Below are 18,446 nucleotides of genomic sequence, written 5' to 3' on the forward strand. Positions count from 1 at the left end.
AAAAAAAAACCATTCTTTTTTCTGACCTTGTTAATTTCTGGACCAAATGCATTGGGAAATGACATTAATGTATATTTGCATCTATTAGTAAATGAGCTTAAGGAATTATGGGAAAATAGCTTTCGAACCCATGATATGATGTATGTATGTATTTTTAATTTGCTTGCAGCTGTGATACGGACCTCAATGATTTTCCTGCTTATGGAAATTTATCATGTTGGGGCACTCACGGTAAGTTGGCCTGTCCAGTATGTAATGAGGATGGATCGTACACCAAGTTGAGAAGTAGGTATTATCATATTGGACACCTTCACTACTTACCAATGAATCATTCATGCCGCAAGAATACTGCACTCTTTAATGGTCGTTGAGAGACGAGACATCGTCCGAGAGATTTCTCAGGCAAGGACATACTTGATCAATTAGATTATATTGTTCCTCGCACGCTTGGTAAACATCATGATAATAAAGACAAGAAGAGTATGCACAATGCTGAAGAATTAAATTGGACAAGGAAGAGTATTTGTTTGAAGTTAGAATATTCGTCTACATTGAAGATTAGGTATAGTTTAGATGTCACATATTGAGAAGAATATATTTGATATTTTGATTGGGACATTGTTGTCTACGGAAAAGTCAAAGGACACACTCAAGGCTAGAATGGATTTAAAAGATATGAATATCACATTAAGTTTGCAATTGGAATTCAATGAAAATAATAAATTGGATAAGTCACCAGCTCAGTATGTATTCAAGCCATATGAGCGTAAAGATTTTCTGCAATGGTTGCAATCAATTAAATTTCATGATGGTTATGCATATAATATTTCACGAAACGTGCATGTAAATGAAGGAAAAAGTTTTGGGTTTGAAGAACCATGATTGTCATATGCCGATGCAACGTGTACTTCTTTTGGGTATTCATAAACATTTGAAAAAGCAGATATATGAACCAATTGTTGAGTTGTCAAATTTCTTCCAACAAATATGTGCAAAGATGGTTACTGCTGCAGATCTTGATAAGTTGGAAAAAGACATTGTGCTCATATTGTGCAAACTAAAAAATATATTCCTGCCTACTTTCTTCATTCCCATGGTTCATTTAACTGTGCCTTTGCCATAATAAGTTAAATTAGCAGGACCAGTTGGACGTCACTGGATGTATCTTGTGGAAAGGTAAATTTCCATCATTTTTGTTTTAGTTTCATTTAGTTTGTTTTTCTACATAGCAATGATGCTTTAACTTTTTGATTGTTAAGCATGTATAAGAAATTTGTACGTAACAAAGCTTGGTGTGAAGGCTCTATTGTTGGAGTGCACATGGCATCCGGATCTTCAACATTTTGCTCCATGTATCTATGTGATGTTGAGACAGAATTCACTTGACCAGAAAGAAACAATGATGGTGATGATACCAATGCACCGCTTTCAGTTTTTGTTCAAAAAGCACGTCCAATTGGAGGTCATGTAATGGTTGAACTTTCAAGGGAAGATATAGAAGTGGCTTATTGGTATATCTTAGACAATTGTGACGAAATTGAAGACTTTAGAAAGTATGTAATTTTAATAGTTCAAGATTCACTTATGATATTTGTAATTCCACTATTTTAACTAATTTTTATATTCATGTAGTGAGCATATCCAACTTTTGGAAAGAGAGAATCAGGCTAATGTAAAACATAGACATAGACAGTTGTTTCCAGAATGGTTTAGGTAGCAAGTTAGGTCACTAAATTTTCAAGAACCTAGATTGGTGAGTGTAGAGATTTTTTTTCATTAGCACAAGGTCCTGATCGAAACACAATCTAATACATAGGGTGTATTGTGAACAACATACAATATTTGGTCACACATGTTGATCAAAACCGCAAAACACATAATAATGGGGTAATGACGTCTAGATCGCATAATGGTGAACCGAGTAACTTTCATGGCAGCTTAATTAACGTCATTAAAGTTCAATTTACAAGAGGTTTTAGGGTCATTCTTTTCAAATATCATTGGTACAATACAGATACCAAAAGAAAAAAGATCATTCGATATTTTGATCTTACATCGATGAATGTAAACAATCAATGGTATGATAGTGACCCATATGTGTTAGCTACACAAGCACAACAAGTATTTTATATTAACAATTTAAAGTTGGATCATCCTTGGAAGTTGTGCAGAAGATTCAACTTAGGCATGTTTGGGATGCTCTTGAGAAAGATGATGATGACAATGGTGACGAAAATGAAGATGAGTTTGAGAATGAAAGTGATAATTCAATACGGCCAGTTTGAGATGACAATGATGAAGCTACCATATCATTATGCGGAGAGGACATTGATCTTGAATCAATTGATGTTGACAAAAAGGTTTAAAGAATGCTTGGTGTAATGGCGTAATAGATGGATGAGGGGGAGGCAGAGACATATAAGGAGGAGGGGGAGAAAGATGAGGAGGAGGAGTACTTGCTATTTGGAAACGATGAAGATGGTGAAACAGCTTATACATATAGTGATTTTGGTAAGATTTATACATTATACGCTAATGTTAATATTCTAAAATAAAAAAGTTTGTATGCTATGCTAATAAATGATATTATTTTGTGATGTTAATGTGTTCTAACTTTTGTCTTATTTTATTTTATTTAAATGGAATCTCCAACACAAAAAGAAAAGAGGGTGAAGAGGGTAAAGGATCGCACACCACCTCTTCCAAATGATGCACATGTACAATTAGCTACACCACCATCACCATCACCTGAAGAACTAGCAAACAATAACCTAGGTACCACTAGCTCCTCTACCACCACCATGACTACCATCACCGTCACAATCACTTGAAGAACTAGCAAACAATAACCCAGACATTAAAATACTAAATGACAAAACTTTATATATATTTATTTTAGTAATACTGTTGTAAATCTGGTCAAAGTAATGTTCTTTTTATTTTTTGTTTCCAAAAATAGAGTTTGATTTTCTGCAAAAGACACGTGCGAAGTCATTTGGGAAACGATTCTACGATATTTTAGAGGCCAATAATGGGAAGAAGATGCCAGTCATCTTTGATTAGAAGAAGCAAGTACCAATATGCAAGTGTGTCATTTTTTTTTTCACTTATGAAATAGGGATTCTTGTTTGAAGTGATACACTAGTGTGCTACAAGAGATGGATGAAGGTTCCATAAGGAAAAATTGAGATAGCCATTGCTAGTGAGTTTCACTTTACTTGAACTTAGTTGTAATAATTTCAATCACTCACTTTTTTATATTTTATTTTCATTTTAGATACTATTTTAGGTGGACCTATGCAATCCGAAGATTCTTGATTATGTGAATAAGAAGATGGGGAAGTTGTACTCCTAGTTTAGGTTTCTGCTCTGCTGCATGAGCACTACTTATCAAGTGAAACACCTAGGAGATGACGAGCTAAGTTGCCTAAGAAGTCACTATGGAATGAGAGACCAAGGAGTCATTGGCACTGGCTGTGCATGTGAATATTTACACTAGTGAAGTCTTTTTGGTATGTTTCTATAGAACATTTTCTTATTTATGCCATCTTGCTGCAGCACTTCACTATGTTTCTTACCCAACATACTTGAAAGCACAACCTTAACCTATTCTTTAATTTTTATTTGTACTTTTTTTCCTAGAAATCATATTCTACAATATGATTTCTCAGTATATTAGAAAGGACACAATATCCACAGTTTGAATCACTCTTTATAGGAAAAAAAGTATCGACACATGAGCTTCGTAGAAATGTAAAGAAAATAATAAAAATAGAAGAAATCCACTACCTCAAATTCACACTGTGGTAATTAAATTCTTCTAACTTGGAAAGTGACCAATTGTATTAGGATTATTATGAGCCTTTTTAGTAATTTCAATGACTTTTTAACTCCATGTTAGTTTGAGATCAAATTTTTATATTACAATTTACACATTGCAAATCACGCCATATATTCGTGAACTTAACGAAAAGTGTGATGTGATGATAAATACTTTAGAAGCATTCGTGGATTCAAGGTATTTCATTTTCCTCTTATGTATACAGTTGCTACAAGTAGTTCTCATAATGGCATTCTAATGTAGGAAGTTTCACTACAAGTAGTTCTCATGATGGTATTCTAATGTAGGATGTTTCCAAGAAAAATGCCGATAATCGGAAGAAACAAAAGTACCATCACAAGGGAGGGGCAAGGCCATTCATCCAACATGCTAGGAATGCTCACAAGGTAATGAAATTAAATTACATAAAAAATTTAGTGTGTAATTTTGATATCTCATGTTTGTTATATTTTGTTTTGAATATGAGTAGTAGAAAGGAGAACCTTTTCTGTGATTGGCAATTCGGGGCTCTCCACAAAGACAAGAACGGCCAATGAATCAATGATATTGCTCAAGAGAAATATGTAAGTCACTTTTGTGTATGAATGTTGTTATTTAGCAATTGATCAATATTAAATTCAGTTTTGTGTATGATGTTGATAGCTATAAAAATGGTAATCAACAAGGTGATAGTAAATATGATATAAATAATATTATTATTGTTAATTATAAGTGATATTACTACTCTAAGCGTTAAAGGGAGGGGATAGGCTTTGAACCTAAAACGTAGTGTGTTGAAAAAAAAAAAAGATGCACTACTTATTGAATAGCTATATCCATACAAATAAAACATGAAAATTGGAAAGGTGAGTGTTTTCTGCAGCCTGACTATTTATATAAACAAAAAAATTTGCATAACATGTTTCATGACTAAAATCATACATAACAAGTGAAAAAAAAATCACAAGAAAAACAAGTAAAAATCTTGAAATATTTGGATAATGTTTTCGAAGGTTTGGTGTTTTTGACAAGTCTCTATTTTCAATGAGACAAATGTCACAGCCCGTTCCAAATTATTATATTCGTGGCTGTGAATGGACGAAATTGCCCTTAAGAAATACTAAATTTGTGAAGCTCAGGTTGCTAATTATCTAGGTTCCTAAGTTTGAAAATAAAATGGAATTTAATAAGGATGGAACTTAGATTTTTAGGTTAAAATGTTAAAGTTTGGTGTTTGGAGATTGGAATAAGGACCACGTGGGATCCCCATATCCCTCAAAACCCTCCTCATTTCCCGTTCACTGTCTTTCTCTCTCCTCCTTCACGATTTCTCACTCTCTCTGTCTCTCTCCTTCGAACTCACACGGACCACCACCAAAACCACCCTAAATCTATACCAACGTCAAGTTTGAGACCACCATTGGAATCCTGAGGACTTCACGATCACGTTGGTATCCATTTCAGGTAAGTTTTACTTCGGAAAACCTAGATTCTAAACTCCCCATGAAAGTGTACTGTTCATGAGATTTGAATTGGTTGATTTTTAGGACAATCCAAGCTCATAGTGAGCTTAGTGAGGTCCCAAGGAAGCTCGGAGTGCTTCGTTGGAAGTTTTTGGACGTAAGAACACGGAGATCGACAAGTTCAAAGTTTGGCCGGAGCTTTCGAAGCTTTTTCCGGCGAATCCCTGGCGAGTTAGGAGTCGAGGTAGGTATCAATCTCTTCGTCTCGTCAAGTACTACAACTTTCCTTTTTGTTTCACTCAATTTCGTTGAGTATTGAAGAAGTTATACTCATTTGAAAAATACCCAGTTTCCGGCGACCTCCGAGGCTTTCGAGGCAGTTTCCGGCCAAACCACGGCGAACTAGGTGTTTTGCAAGGTACCATTCTCTTTGTCTCTTCAAGGGCTACAACTTTCGTTTTTGAATCACTTGATTTCGTTGAGAAATGACAAAGTTATGGCAATTTGAAAAACTGTTCAGAAAACGGCCGCCGGAAAAACCAGTCCGGCGACCCAAGGAAGAAGAAGGTGCTACAGTAAAAATAAAAAATAAAAATAAAATTATTTTAAAAATATGTCGACGTCCGTGACGTCGAGTAGATCACTGTGGTATATTCATATACCTAAATTGAACACCGTATGAGAAAGTTATTGAAGATTGTTGGTTAGGTGTTCAAATAACGTTTTATAGTTTTCACATTTAGGTGAAAATGTGAATTGATGATCCGACCGTTGGATCATCACCAAACTTTGATACGTTATAGTACGTAATATTTGAGGATTATTGGAACTTACGGATTGGGAATCCGAGTTACGGATCTTCCGGAATTGGAATTGTAAGTCCATAATATAAAATGTTATCCTAGAGATATATTGTGGACCTCTGGAAGTTATGGATTTAAAATCTGAGTGGCAGATCTTCCAGATCGAACTACGTAGTGACGTATTTTATATAAGTTAAATATTCTATCGATATGAATTCTGAGGTTGGATTTGATTACTATTCTAGGCGGCGATCGTCGTGACGCCTTGATGTGTGGTGCTAGGGAGTTGTTGGATGAACTCCAGGTGAGTGGGCAGTTTTGTTTTCCGTATATATATATATACTTAACGTTTTCCCAGAAATTGAAAATGCATGAAAATATGTTTAAAATGAAATGCATATGAGTTATGTGGAAAAACGGGAAGTGAAATACCATGCATAGAATTGATATGAAAAGTATATAGAAATGTGAGTTGAAATGCCATGCATGAATTAATATATGATGCATATGTATGAATTGGTGCGGTGGACGCACATGTAAGAATTGATTTATGATGCATATGTATGAATTGGTGCGGTGGACGCACAGGTAAGAATTGATTTATGATGCATATGTATGAAATGGTGCGGTGGACGCACAGATGAGTATTTAATTACTGTTATGATGATGATGATATATATTGAGCTCAAATCCTGCACCATGGTTTAGTGCTTATAGTATTCACCGCATCGCACGCTCGCCTTGGATCCAAGTAGATGCTAGTCGTACAGTCCACGCGGAGTGGGTACGACAGACCAGTCGCGAGAGTGTTAGTGAGATTCCGACTGGTGGGTGACCTTAGATTATGTGCACAGATGATTTATGAGAAGCACTAGAGCGTAACTTGTGTGCAGAAGGCCGGACGGGTCACAGAGGTGACTCCGGTAGAGTGATAATGATAGATTTTGAGCTCTAGGTTCAACCGTATAGGGCTATTAGAGGGCCTACGGTTGATTACTTTCTTGCACCTGATATGATTATGTTGATGCATTCATACCTTATTACTGTTGAGATGATGTGGCATGGCATAATTAATATGAGAAATGTTGAGATGACATGGCATGGCATGATTGATAAAGAGATAATGTTGAGATAGTAAAAATGAAGTTTTGAGAATATATATGTATATTTATATTTTACATTTCTGGGAAAGTATACAGGTTTTACGGAGAGGGGTTACAACGTTTTGAGAAATGTTTGGATTTGGAAAAGAATTGTTTTACTGACCCACTCAATTTTGGTTTTGCGCCCCTCCAGGTTCAGGAATCACAAAGGTGTGGTGACTACGAGGAATTCGACGGTGTTCTGACAGATTGGACAAAATTAGGACTCACCTTCGGGTGTATCAATTTAAATTGTATCTTAAAGCTTCCGTACTGTGCAAATGGTTACGTCACTCTCACGTGACGGCCAGCATGCCCTCCTTCGGGACGGGGTGTGTCAGTTGGTATCAGAGCATGGTTGCAATCTTGGACATCTTGAGAAGTTTATAGTGAATTCTGTCAGAACTACACCGCCTCGTAGCAAACCACGTAGTTAGAGGAATTTAGTCTCCCTGATTTAGCGGTTTGGGGGAAACTATGATTATGGTGATTCAGTATATTATCAAAATGGACATTTTAAGACGGGTTATGAGTTGAATTTGAATCACCTTATGAAATGATGAACCTGAGGGAGCGGAGTGACGGTTTAACCAATTGGAAAAGATGTTTCATATTATGCAAGTCAAAGGAAATTTCCTTCTGACAGGTGGGTCGAGACGACTACCTGGTTTTGGGTATGAATTTGCATCCTGGTGGAAACAGGAATGTTAATTGTTGTCACCAGAGGAATCAGCCGATTTAAAATTTTTTAAGGAAAAGTTTATCCCTCCGGCATTTATTGATGGTAGTAAACAAGAGTTTACAAATATGAGACAAGGAAGGTGATGATCGAGGGATATTATAGAAAGTTTTCAGACTTGCCTCGTTCCATCCAGATATTGTTGTTAATTTGGTGGAGGTGTTATGTTGTTTTAAGCTGGGTGGCAAAAAGGGAAGTGGTATTTTGGGTGACCACTATCCATTGTAGTTCTTATCAGGAGTATGCTAGATGTTGTTGAGCCTTGAGGACTCTGAGAACATGAGCAACGAGAATAAAGAAGAATAAGAAAAGAATGGGAATTAAAAGAAGACAATAAAGTTAATGATTCGTCATATCAAGAATATCGAAGGATTCAGAGCTTCGAAAGAAGTGAAGCTAGAGTTAATTCTTCCAGCTGAGGTTTTAATGTCGCTGGTCAGAGTAAAAGTGATGGATATACTGGTAATCTCAGATATTTGAGACAAGGTGTCTCGAGTAAAGGAAATGTACTTTGTGCAGCAGGTACAAAATTAACACTTTGGGAAATGTGAAATTAATGAATGTGTTTATGTGAACAGAAGGGACACAGAGTTGTGAATCGTCCCTAGAATCAGTTGTACTCAACAATTTTCCATGAAATCATAGTGTCGATTCAGCAGAGTTATGGATTTAGTAGTTTGGTCGGATTGACCGTGAGTACAGAGATATTTGATGAGTTATATGTTCAGCCTTACGGACCATGAGAAATGGATTTGACTGACACATGAGAAATTGGTGAGTTATAGGCTCGGCCGTGCCGACCACGCGGAGTGGATCCGGCCGACGTATTATTGAGATAAGAGTTGAATCAACCGTATTGGTCATTCTAGTTGACTTCGGCTGATATATTTCTTATTATGTATGATATTACCTAGAGAGTGGTAAATAAATGTAGTTGAGACGAGTGTATGTATTTTGCATTGAGTGACAAAATAGTAATGTTATATCTTTGTGAGTGGTTGCCTACTTATCGAGACAACGATGATTTATCAGTATTGCGGGCTGCAGACCGTAATATTAATAACTCATTCGTGGATTCGTTAAGCAAGCAACCCGGTAGATTATTTTATGTTAGTATTGTACTTATTTGGAATGCTTAATAATAATAGAATATATATTGTATCAGTTAATTCTGTTCCATTAGATTGGTTGGTTATAATTGTGACAAGACGAAATGTTATGGGAAACCAGTACTTTCCATCGATCTGGATGAACAGAGATTACTTTTGTAAGTATGCAAAGTGGATTGAGTTCAGCCATTATTTATGCTGTGAGAGCAAAGAGATTGTTTTCGAAAGGCTGTCAAAAATACTTAGCTCATGTGGTGCTAAATGATGTTGTTTGGAGTAGTGTGAATAATGTCGAAAGAGTTAGACTTTTCTTGATGTCTTCTCTGAAAGTATACCTGGATTGTCTTCAGGCAGAGATATGAGGTTCATTATTGATTTGTTGCCAGGTATAAATTTATGTTAAAGATTGGTTCATGATGAGTTAAGGGAATTGGAAATTCAGTTGAGAGAATTGGTTGATAAAAGTTTTATTCAACCTAGTACAACACTGTTGAGGAGCACCAGTTTGTGGGTGAGAAAGAAAATGGACTTTAAAGACTATTCCTTGATTATAGATAATGGAGTCGGGTAACGATTGAGAACCGTTATCCATGGTGATGTACTGATGTTTATTTAACCAACTCAAAAGTAATTGCGAAGATTCAAAGATTGAATTGAGATCTGGTTACTACCAATTGAATATTATAAGTGACGTTGATCATAAGATGGTTTTCTGGACTTGTTATAGTTTTTATGAAGTTTGGTGATGCTATATGGATACTCATGCTGTTTTATGAGTTATTGGATGAAGTATTCCAATAATGCCTTGATAAATTGATATCATTTCCATTGAAGATATTCTGGCATATTCTGAGCCAGAGCAGAGTATGTAAACGTATTAAGTCAATGAAGCAAAGATTGAGAGAACGTTAGTTGTATGCTAAGTTTAGCAAAAGCTAAAGTTAAATGGATCAAGTGGCATTCTAAAATTTGTTATGTCTGCTTAAGGTATTCAAGTGAATCCTTAAAGGATAGCAGAAATTGAGAATTTGGAACAACCACGAGTCGTAATTGAGATTTGGAATTTCTTAGCTTACCAGGCTATTTTGGATGGTTGTGAAAGAATTTTTAGTCATTGCTTTGTCATTAACGAGACTGATGAGAAAAGAGGTTATGTATGAGTGGGAAGGAATTGTAAGCAAAGGATTCAACAACTGAAGTATTTCCTCACTCATGCACGTATTTTAATATTCCCAGAAGATAGCGATAATTATCGGTATATGGTGATGTTACATTAAATGTTCTTGGATATGTACTAATGCAAATGTTAGGGTGATTGCATACGTTTCACGACAAATGGAATCTCATGAGATGAATTACCCTACTAGTGATTTGGAAGTCACGATTACCATCCTTGCTGTGAAGTTATGGAGACATTATATTTTAGTGAGAATGCAAGATTTTACAAATCAAAAGAGTCTTCAATATCCATTACTTGGAAGGATTTTGATATGAGGCAGCGAAAGTGAATTGTATTGCTTAATGAACATGATTGTACGATCAGGGTGATCGTAAAGTTTGTTCTAGCTGAAGCACTTGATAAGAAGACTGCAGTAAGAACTAATATCTAGTACGCTTGCCAAGATTATCTTCTTGTGGATTGGAAATCAACTAAAGTAAAGTTAAGAATGAAAGATCGAGAAGAAGTTATACTTGCTAAGTTTCAAGTTAGGCCTTTTGGTAAGGTCGTACTCGAGACTCAAATGGTATGTGGATACAAGAAAACAAAAAGTATGTGCCTAATGCTGAGGATTTGAAGCAAGCAAATATTGGACGAAGTTCACTGTTCAACTTCTGCAATATTCCGAAAGTAATAAGGTTTATCATACCATTTGACATTTTTATTGGTCAGCAGATTGAGGCAGAAAGAAATAAACCTTTGGATTGAGACAGCTATTTTCTATTTCGAAACGGAAATGGAAAGAGAATTGGATTACGGAACTGCTAAGTTTCTTAAGTATGTTGGTTGCGCAGTTTCCGAAGTGAAGCCATAAGGTTCATGAAGTGTGTCATGTGTGTGTTTTGTTGACTTGTGAATGGAATATTTCTGGGTAGAGAAAGATTCGATCGAGAAAGAGTTTTAGTAGACCCTGAGACTATGGATGAGTCTCCTCAAAGTATTCAGGTGATTAAGTTAACCTAAAAGTAACCAGGAATGACAAAAGACATCAACAGATGGATATGCCACTAATCGAGTATATAAGGTAAATGGTTTTATATTTTAGAAGTGTTCACCTTAGAAAAGTAGAATTTGGATTGGAAAAAGAAGGTTCTGAGAGTTAAGATAGAGTAAATGGTAAACGTTTTGTGAAGGAATCATTCAGTGGAAGAAAATTACGTGGGAGAAAAAGAATCGGATGAAAGAAACTTACCGAGGTTGGTATAAGTGTTGATGAATTGGTTGGTTACTGGAATTTCGGGGACGAAATTCTATAAGGAGGGAAGATTGTCACAGCCCGTTCCAAATTATTATATTCGTGGCTGTGAATGGACGAAATTGCCCTTAAGAAATACTAAATTTGTGAAGCTCAGGTTGCTAATTATCTAGGTTCCTAAGTTTGAAAATAAAATGGAATTTAATAAGGATGGAACTTAGATTTTTAGGTTAAAATGTTAAAGTTTGGTGTTTGGAGATTGGAATAAGGACCACGTGGGATCCCCATATCCCTCAAAACCCTCCTCATTTCCCGTTCACTGTCTTTCTCTCTCCTCCTTCACGATTTCTCACTCTCTCTGTCTCTCTCCTTCGAACTCACACGGACCACCACCAAAACCACCCTAAATCTATACCAACGTCAAGTTTGAGACCACCATTGGAATCCTGAGGACTTCACGATCACGTTGGTATCCATTTCAGGTAAGTTTTACTTCGGAAAACCTAGATTCTAAACTCCCCATGAAAGTGTACTGTTCATGAGATTTGAATTGGTTGATTTTTAGGACAATCCAAGCTCATAGTGAGCTTAGTGAGGTCCCAAGGAAGCTCGGAGTGCTTCGTTGGAAGTTTTTGGACGTAAGAACACGGAGATCGACAAGTTCAAAGTTTGGCCGGAGCTTTCGAAGCTTTTTCCGGCGAATCCCTGGCGAGTTAGGAGTCGAGGTAGGTATCAATCTCTTCGTCTCGTCAAGTACTACAACTTTCCTTTTTGTTTCACTCAATTTCGTTGAGTATTGAAGAAGTTATACTCATTTGAAAAATACCCAGTTTCCGGCGACCTCCGAGGCTTTCGAGGCAGTTTCCGGCCAAACCACGGCGAACTAGGTGTTTTGCAAGGTACCATTCTCTTTGTCTCTTCAAGGGCTACAACTTTCGTTTTTGAATCACTTGATTTCGTTGAGAAATGACAAAGTTATGGCAATTTGAAAAACTGTTCAGAAAACGGCCGCCGGAAAAACCAGTCCGGCGACCCAAGGAAGAAGAAGGTGCTACAGTAAAAATAAAAAATAAAAATAAAATTATTTTAAAAATATGTCGACGTCCGTGACGTCGAGTAGATCACTGTGGTATATTCATATACCTAAATTGAACACCGTATGAGAAAGTTATTGAAGATTGTTGGTTAGGTGTTCAAATAACGTTTTATAGTTTTCACATTTAGGTGAAAATGTGAATTGATGATCCGACCGTTGGATCATCACCAAACTTTGATACGTTATAGTACGTAATATTTGAGGATTATTGGAACTTACGGATTGGGAATCCGAGTTACGGATCTTCCGGAATTGGAATTGTAAGTCCATAATATAAAATGTTATCCTAGAGATATATTGTGGACCTCTGGAAGTTATGGATTTAAAATCTGAGTGGCAGATCTTCCAGATCGAACTACGTAGTGACGTATTTTATATAAGTTAAATATTCTATCGATATGAATTCTGAGGTTGGATTTGATTACTATTCTAGGCGGCGATCGTCGTGACGCCTTGATGTGTGGTGCTAGGGAGTTGTTGGATGAACTCCAGGTGAGTGGGCAGTTTTGTTTTCCGTATATATATATATACTTAACGTTTTCCCAGAAATTGAAAATGCATGAAAATATGTTTAAAATGAAATGCATATGAGTTATGTGGAAAAACGGGAAGTGAAATACCATGCATAGAATTGATATGAAAAGTATATAGAAATGTGAGTTGAAATGCCATGCATGAATTAATATATGATGCATATGTATGAATTGGTGCGGTGGACGCACATGTAAGAATTGATTTATGATGCATATGTATGAATTGGTGCGGTGGACGCACAGGTAAGAATTGATTTATGATGCATATGTATGAAATGGTGCGGTGGACGCACAGATGAGTATTTAATTACTGTTATGATGATGATGATATATATTGAGCTCAAATCCTGCACCATGGTTTAGTGCTTATAGTATTCACCGCATCGCACGCTCGCCTTGGATCCAAGTAGATGCTAGTCGTACAGTCCACGCGGAGTGGGTACGACAGACCAGTCGCGAGAGTGTTAGTGAGATTCCGACTGGTGGGTGACCTTAGATTATGTGCACAGATGATTTATGAGAAGCACTAGAGCGTAACTTGTGTGCAGAAGGCCGGACGGGTCACAGAGGTGACTCCGGTAGAGTGATAATGATAGATTTTGAGCTCTAGGTTCAACCGTATAGGGCTATTAGAGGGCCTACGGTTGATTACTTTCTTGCACCTGATATGATTATGTTGATGCATTCATACCTTATTACTGTTGAGATGATGTGGCATGGCATAATTAATATGAGAAATGTTGAGATGACATGGCATGGCATGATTGATAAAGAGATAATGTTGAGATAGTAAAAATGAAGTTTTGAGAATATATATGTATATTTATATTTTACATTTCTGGGAAAGTATACAGGTTTTACGGAGAGGGGTTACAACGTTTTGAGAAATGTTTGGATTTGGAAAAGAATTGTTTTACTGACCCACTCAATTTTGGTTTTGCGCCCCTCCAGGTTCAGGAATCACAAAGGTGTGGTGACTACGAGGAATTCGACGGTGTTCTGACAGATTGGACAAAATTAGGACTCACCTTCGGGTGTATCAATTTAAATTGTATCTTAAAGCTTCCGTACTGTGCAAATGGTTACGTCACTCTCACGTGACGGCCAGCATGCCCTCCTTCGGGACGGGGTGTGTCAACAAATGACACACCCCATCCTGAAGGAGGGCATGCTGGCCGTCACGTGAGAGTGACGTAACCATTTACACAGTTCGGAAGCTTGAAAAATACAATTATTAAGATGAAACACCTGAGGGTGAGTCCTACTTTTGTGAATTCTGTCAAAACACCGTTGGATTCCTCGTGGCCACCAAAGCTCTGCTATCTAGAACCTGGAGGGGCGCAAAACAAAATTGAGTGGGTCAGTAAAACAAAGTTTTTCGAAAACATTTCATTTAAAACATTTCTAACCCCTCGTTGTAAAACCTGTATACTTTCCCAGAAAATAACATAATAGCATATACCTTCAAATATCTCAAATCATCAATCTTTATCAAAACCAGAAAGTATGCCATGCCATAATGCCAAAAACAGAATATGGATGCATCAATATAACAGGTGAAATAAGGAATCAACCGGAGACCCTGCAATTGGTCCTGTACGGTTAATTCTATAGCTCAATATCCAATCCAACCGGAGTCACCACGGTGACCTGTACGGCGCTACTCTGCACATAAGTCGGAACTACCTGAAGTAGTTTGTACGACAAGAATGGTGTAATAATGCGCTCTAGTGCTTCTCTCATCAATCATCTGTGCACATAATCTAAGGTCACCTACCAGTCAGAACCACCTTTAGTGGTCTGTACGACTAGCATGTCAAAACCCTCTATCCGTCTGTACAACATGCACCTACTTGGATCCAAGGTGAGCGTGCGGTGCGGTGAATAATATAAGCACTAACACCAGGGGTGCAGGTTATGAGCTCTCAACAAAATTCACATGATCAATGATTCACATGAATAACATAAAACTCACCTGATACTCACCTGTGCGTCCACAACACCAATTCACATATATATATGCATCAATTATATATGCATCAATTATCAATTCATATATCTCATGATATGCATGCATGACATTTTAAAACATACTTCATTTAAATTCAATTTCTGGGAAAAATCGATAGTATATAGGTAAATACATAAAATATTGCCCACTCACCTGGAGTTCGCCCAACAACTCCCTAGCGCAACACATCAAGGTGTCATGACGATCGGCGCCTAGAAAAATAATCAAATCCAACCTCAGAAATCATATCGATAGAATATATATAACTTATATAAAACACGTCACTACGTAGTTCGATCCGGAAGATCTGCACTCAGATTTCAAATCCATAACTTCCAGAGGTCCACAATATACCTCTAGGACAACATCCTAAAATTTCATTACAATCCAACGGTCGGATCTTCGTCAATTTCCAAAACCAAGTGACGGTTAACATTCTATTTTATGAACTTACAACTCCAATTCCAAAAGATCCGTAAATCGGATTCCCAATCCGTAAGTTCCTATAATCCTCAAATATTACGTGTTACAAAGTGTCAATGTTTGGTGACTATCCGACAGTTGGATCGTCGATTCACCTTTTGACCTAACCACGAATCCTAACGAACTTAGGTTCAATTACTCAATTTACGTCCATCAATTATCCAAACTGAACCTAGAAAATTAAACACATGCTAAGAATGACATTGGCGGGCCATTGGCCACGCGCCGCCGCATGGGCCGCCGCGGGTGGCAGTTGGCCGCCCCGGCTCGCCAGAAAATCCAACTATTTCCAAAAATTCTCAACAAATACAGAATTGAAGATCTCAATGAGTAGAGTAAACTTTATACCTGAGGCCAAGGCCAATTTGGCCCGGAAACACTTCAAATTCACCAAAATCCGTGTGGAACCCTAGAATTGGGTGAGTTCCAATTCGTCTTCAAATCGACTCCACCGTCCCAACCAATGCTTGGGCTTTGTTCTAGGCCTCAAGAGGAAGCTATGGGTGGTGGCAATTGGAAGAAATTGCTTCGGGATTGGGTGATTCGAAGCCAAAGCCGCGGCACCCCTTTCTTGCGGTTTTCTCCATTTTCAAAGCCAAATCTCTCCAATTTTTAGATGGAATGGATAGAGGAAGGCTCCTAGAGTGTTTCCCATGAAGTTTCTTGAAGCAATTCGCTGGAAAAACGGGTGAAAATCGTCGAAAAAAGGGATGGATGCCGACTGGGTCAAAAATGGGCCAAGGGGATCCGGCCGATCCCCCGCGCCACTCTCTCCCTCCTTTCCTCCTGTCCTCTGTTCCAATTGGCCTGCTTCTCTCTCTCTCTTCTCTCCATTCGCTGAACTCTCTCTCTCAGTCCCTCCTGATCCCTTCTTCCCTCTTTTCCCGATTGGGCATTTCTGCCCAATCCCTTTCCTCTGTTTCTTCTTCCTCTCACACACACACACACACAAAACCTTCTTTCTCTCATCCCAACCATCCATTTAATTCTTCATTAAATATGGGCCGTCCATTTTCATAAAAGAAATTCTAGATTTTACTAAAAATTATAATTCCTTAAAATCCCAAATTTCAAATGTTAATAACTTTTTTGATATAACTCGAAATCACGCACCGTCAGTGCTCACACGTCCGTAGTGACAAATACTATGAGGATATGTCAAGAAAACAAATCTTAGATGGCATGACACAACGATTAACCTCAAATAATACTCGTGCCTCAAAGGGCATTTTTGTAAAATCCTTTATTAAAACTTTAAAATTCTTGAAATCAAGGACGGGCTGTCACAACAAAGGCCTCCATTGTTTGCATTACAATATAAAATCAAAGGAAATGTAATTCAAATCAACACTTTAAGCCATGCTAGATGGCGAATCCTCCCTCAAGATTTAGGTCAAAAGAAGCAAATCACCTTCTTTCTCGTATTTGGGAAGAATTCAAGACCAAAAGTACATTTGTAAGGCTTTGATCTTTGCAAGTTATAACAGACGATATTAACATATGGTTTAAATGTGTTTTCTTGAAGTTTTAAAAGGGGTAATAAAAAGGTATGACAAATTTTCAATTGAACAATGTTTACAATTTGGTTTCTTTTCAGCCATTGAGCAATTAACACTCCATCTTTTCCCCTAGAAAGCAAAACCACCAAAAGAAGTTGATTTTTTTTACATATTTCTATTGTTTATTTTTATTTATTTAGCAATTGATAAATATTAAATTCATTGTTTTAGTATTCTTGGTGCTATTTGTTATGTAAGGATAAGATGAAAAAAGAAGGATGAAGTTATGGAGAAATTGATTCAAGAAGCACCAGGTGGTACCCCATCAGATTCTCTACAAGTTTCATTGGATCATGAGTTTGGCATCATGGCTGAGAACCTTAGGAGGAAGGGAAAATCTGTTAATGGTGTAGGTGCTTTTCCTTGTATGGATACATCTAGTTATGTTTCTTCAATGCCTTCAAGTGTACTGAGTTAACAGAGATAAAAGATCAAATAAAGATTCTATCAACTAGTTTTCTCAACTTGGAAAAGGAGAATAAATTAAGAGTGAAAAATAAAAATGATATACATTATAATATTACAAGTGAATGCTCTTTTAGCAAAGAATGGGCAAGGCATCAACAACATTATAGGTGCTGATGATGATCTTTCAGATGTCGAGGGTGCATATTGCTGAAATGGAAGACCTTGATACAGATGAAGATTGATTTATATTACAATGTCTATCAAGCATATGGTAGAAGTTTTTGGTTAGCTCCTAGTGTCTTGGATTTCTCTTTTGTTAGCATCTCAATATGCATAGAGGCGTTGGTGCCCTTCATGATTAACTGCCATTAAGCTGAGATGGGACACCAAGATTTAGATTTTTTAGGGATTTTTATGTGAGTATGTGAAACGTACACATAGTTTAGTAATGAAAATTGAATTAACCGAAGCATTACCTTATACTTGACATGAATTGTAATTCTATATTATAAATAGGGAATTGTAATTTTGATTATGAACAGGGAATATGAATTGGTTTGTCGCATATATTTGCAAAATATGTATTTTATTTTGACATAAGTGACCTAGGCTATGCTATAAATGAAAGAAAAATGCGACGCTTTCAGTGTCACTTATCTATTTGATAAGTGACAAAACATATTAGGGGTGAGAAATTTTGCCCTAAACCGACTTACCAACCGAATCGTACCGGTCAGTTCATAATGGCATGGTAGAGTTTTGGCATATTTTCATAATCGGTTGGCATTATACTGAACCAACTATTAATGGCATGGCTTTAGTATTAGATTTTGTATACCAGTGGTATACCATACCGACCAATATAT

General features: G+C 37.0%; 2 long non-coding RNA genes across 3 annotated transcripts; both read left to right on the forward strand.

Moving 5' to 3' along the window:
- The first annotated feature begins 5,063 nt into the window (after nt 1-5,063).
- On the forward strand, nt 5,064-7,638 carry LOC139197007 (uncharacterized). Its single transcript, XR_011581966.1, has 5 exons — nt 5,064-5,284; nt 5,368-5,527; nt 5,633-5,701; nt 6,332-6,390; nt 7,383-7,638. It is a non-coding gene; the product is annotated as an uncharacterized lncRNA (long non-coding RNA).
- Nucleotides 7,639-7,768: 130 nt separating this feature from the next.
- LOC139197008 (uncharacterized) lies at nt 7,769-17,623 on the forward strand. Of its 2 annotated transcripts, none has more exons than XR_011581968.1 (5): nt 7,769-11,972; nt 12,056-12,215; nt 12,321-12,389; nt 13,020-13,078; nt 17,371-17,623. It is a non-coding gene; the product is annotated as an uncharacterized lncRNA (long non-coding RNA). The 2 variants fall into 2 exon arrangements; XR_011581967.1 differs by lacking the exon at nt 17,371-17,623 and adding an exon at nt 14,071-14,136.
- The last annotated feature ends 823 nt before the right edge of the window (nt 17,624-18,446 follow it).

The sequence above is a fragment of the Malus domestica genome, chromosome 06, assembly GCF_042453785.1.
Source record: "Malus domestica chromosome 06, GDT2T_hap1".
NCBI classification, from domain to species: Eukaryota; Viridiplantae; Streptophyta; class Magnoliopsida; order Rosales; family Rosaceae; genus Malus; species Malus domestica.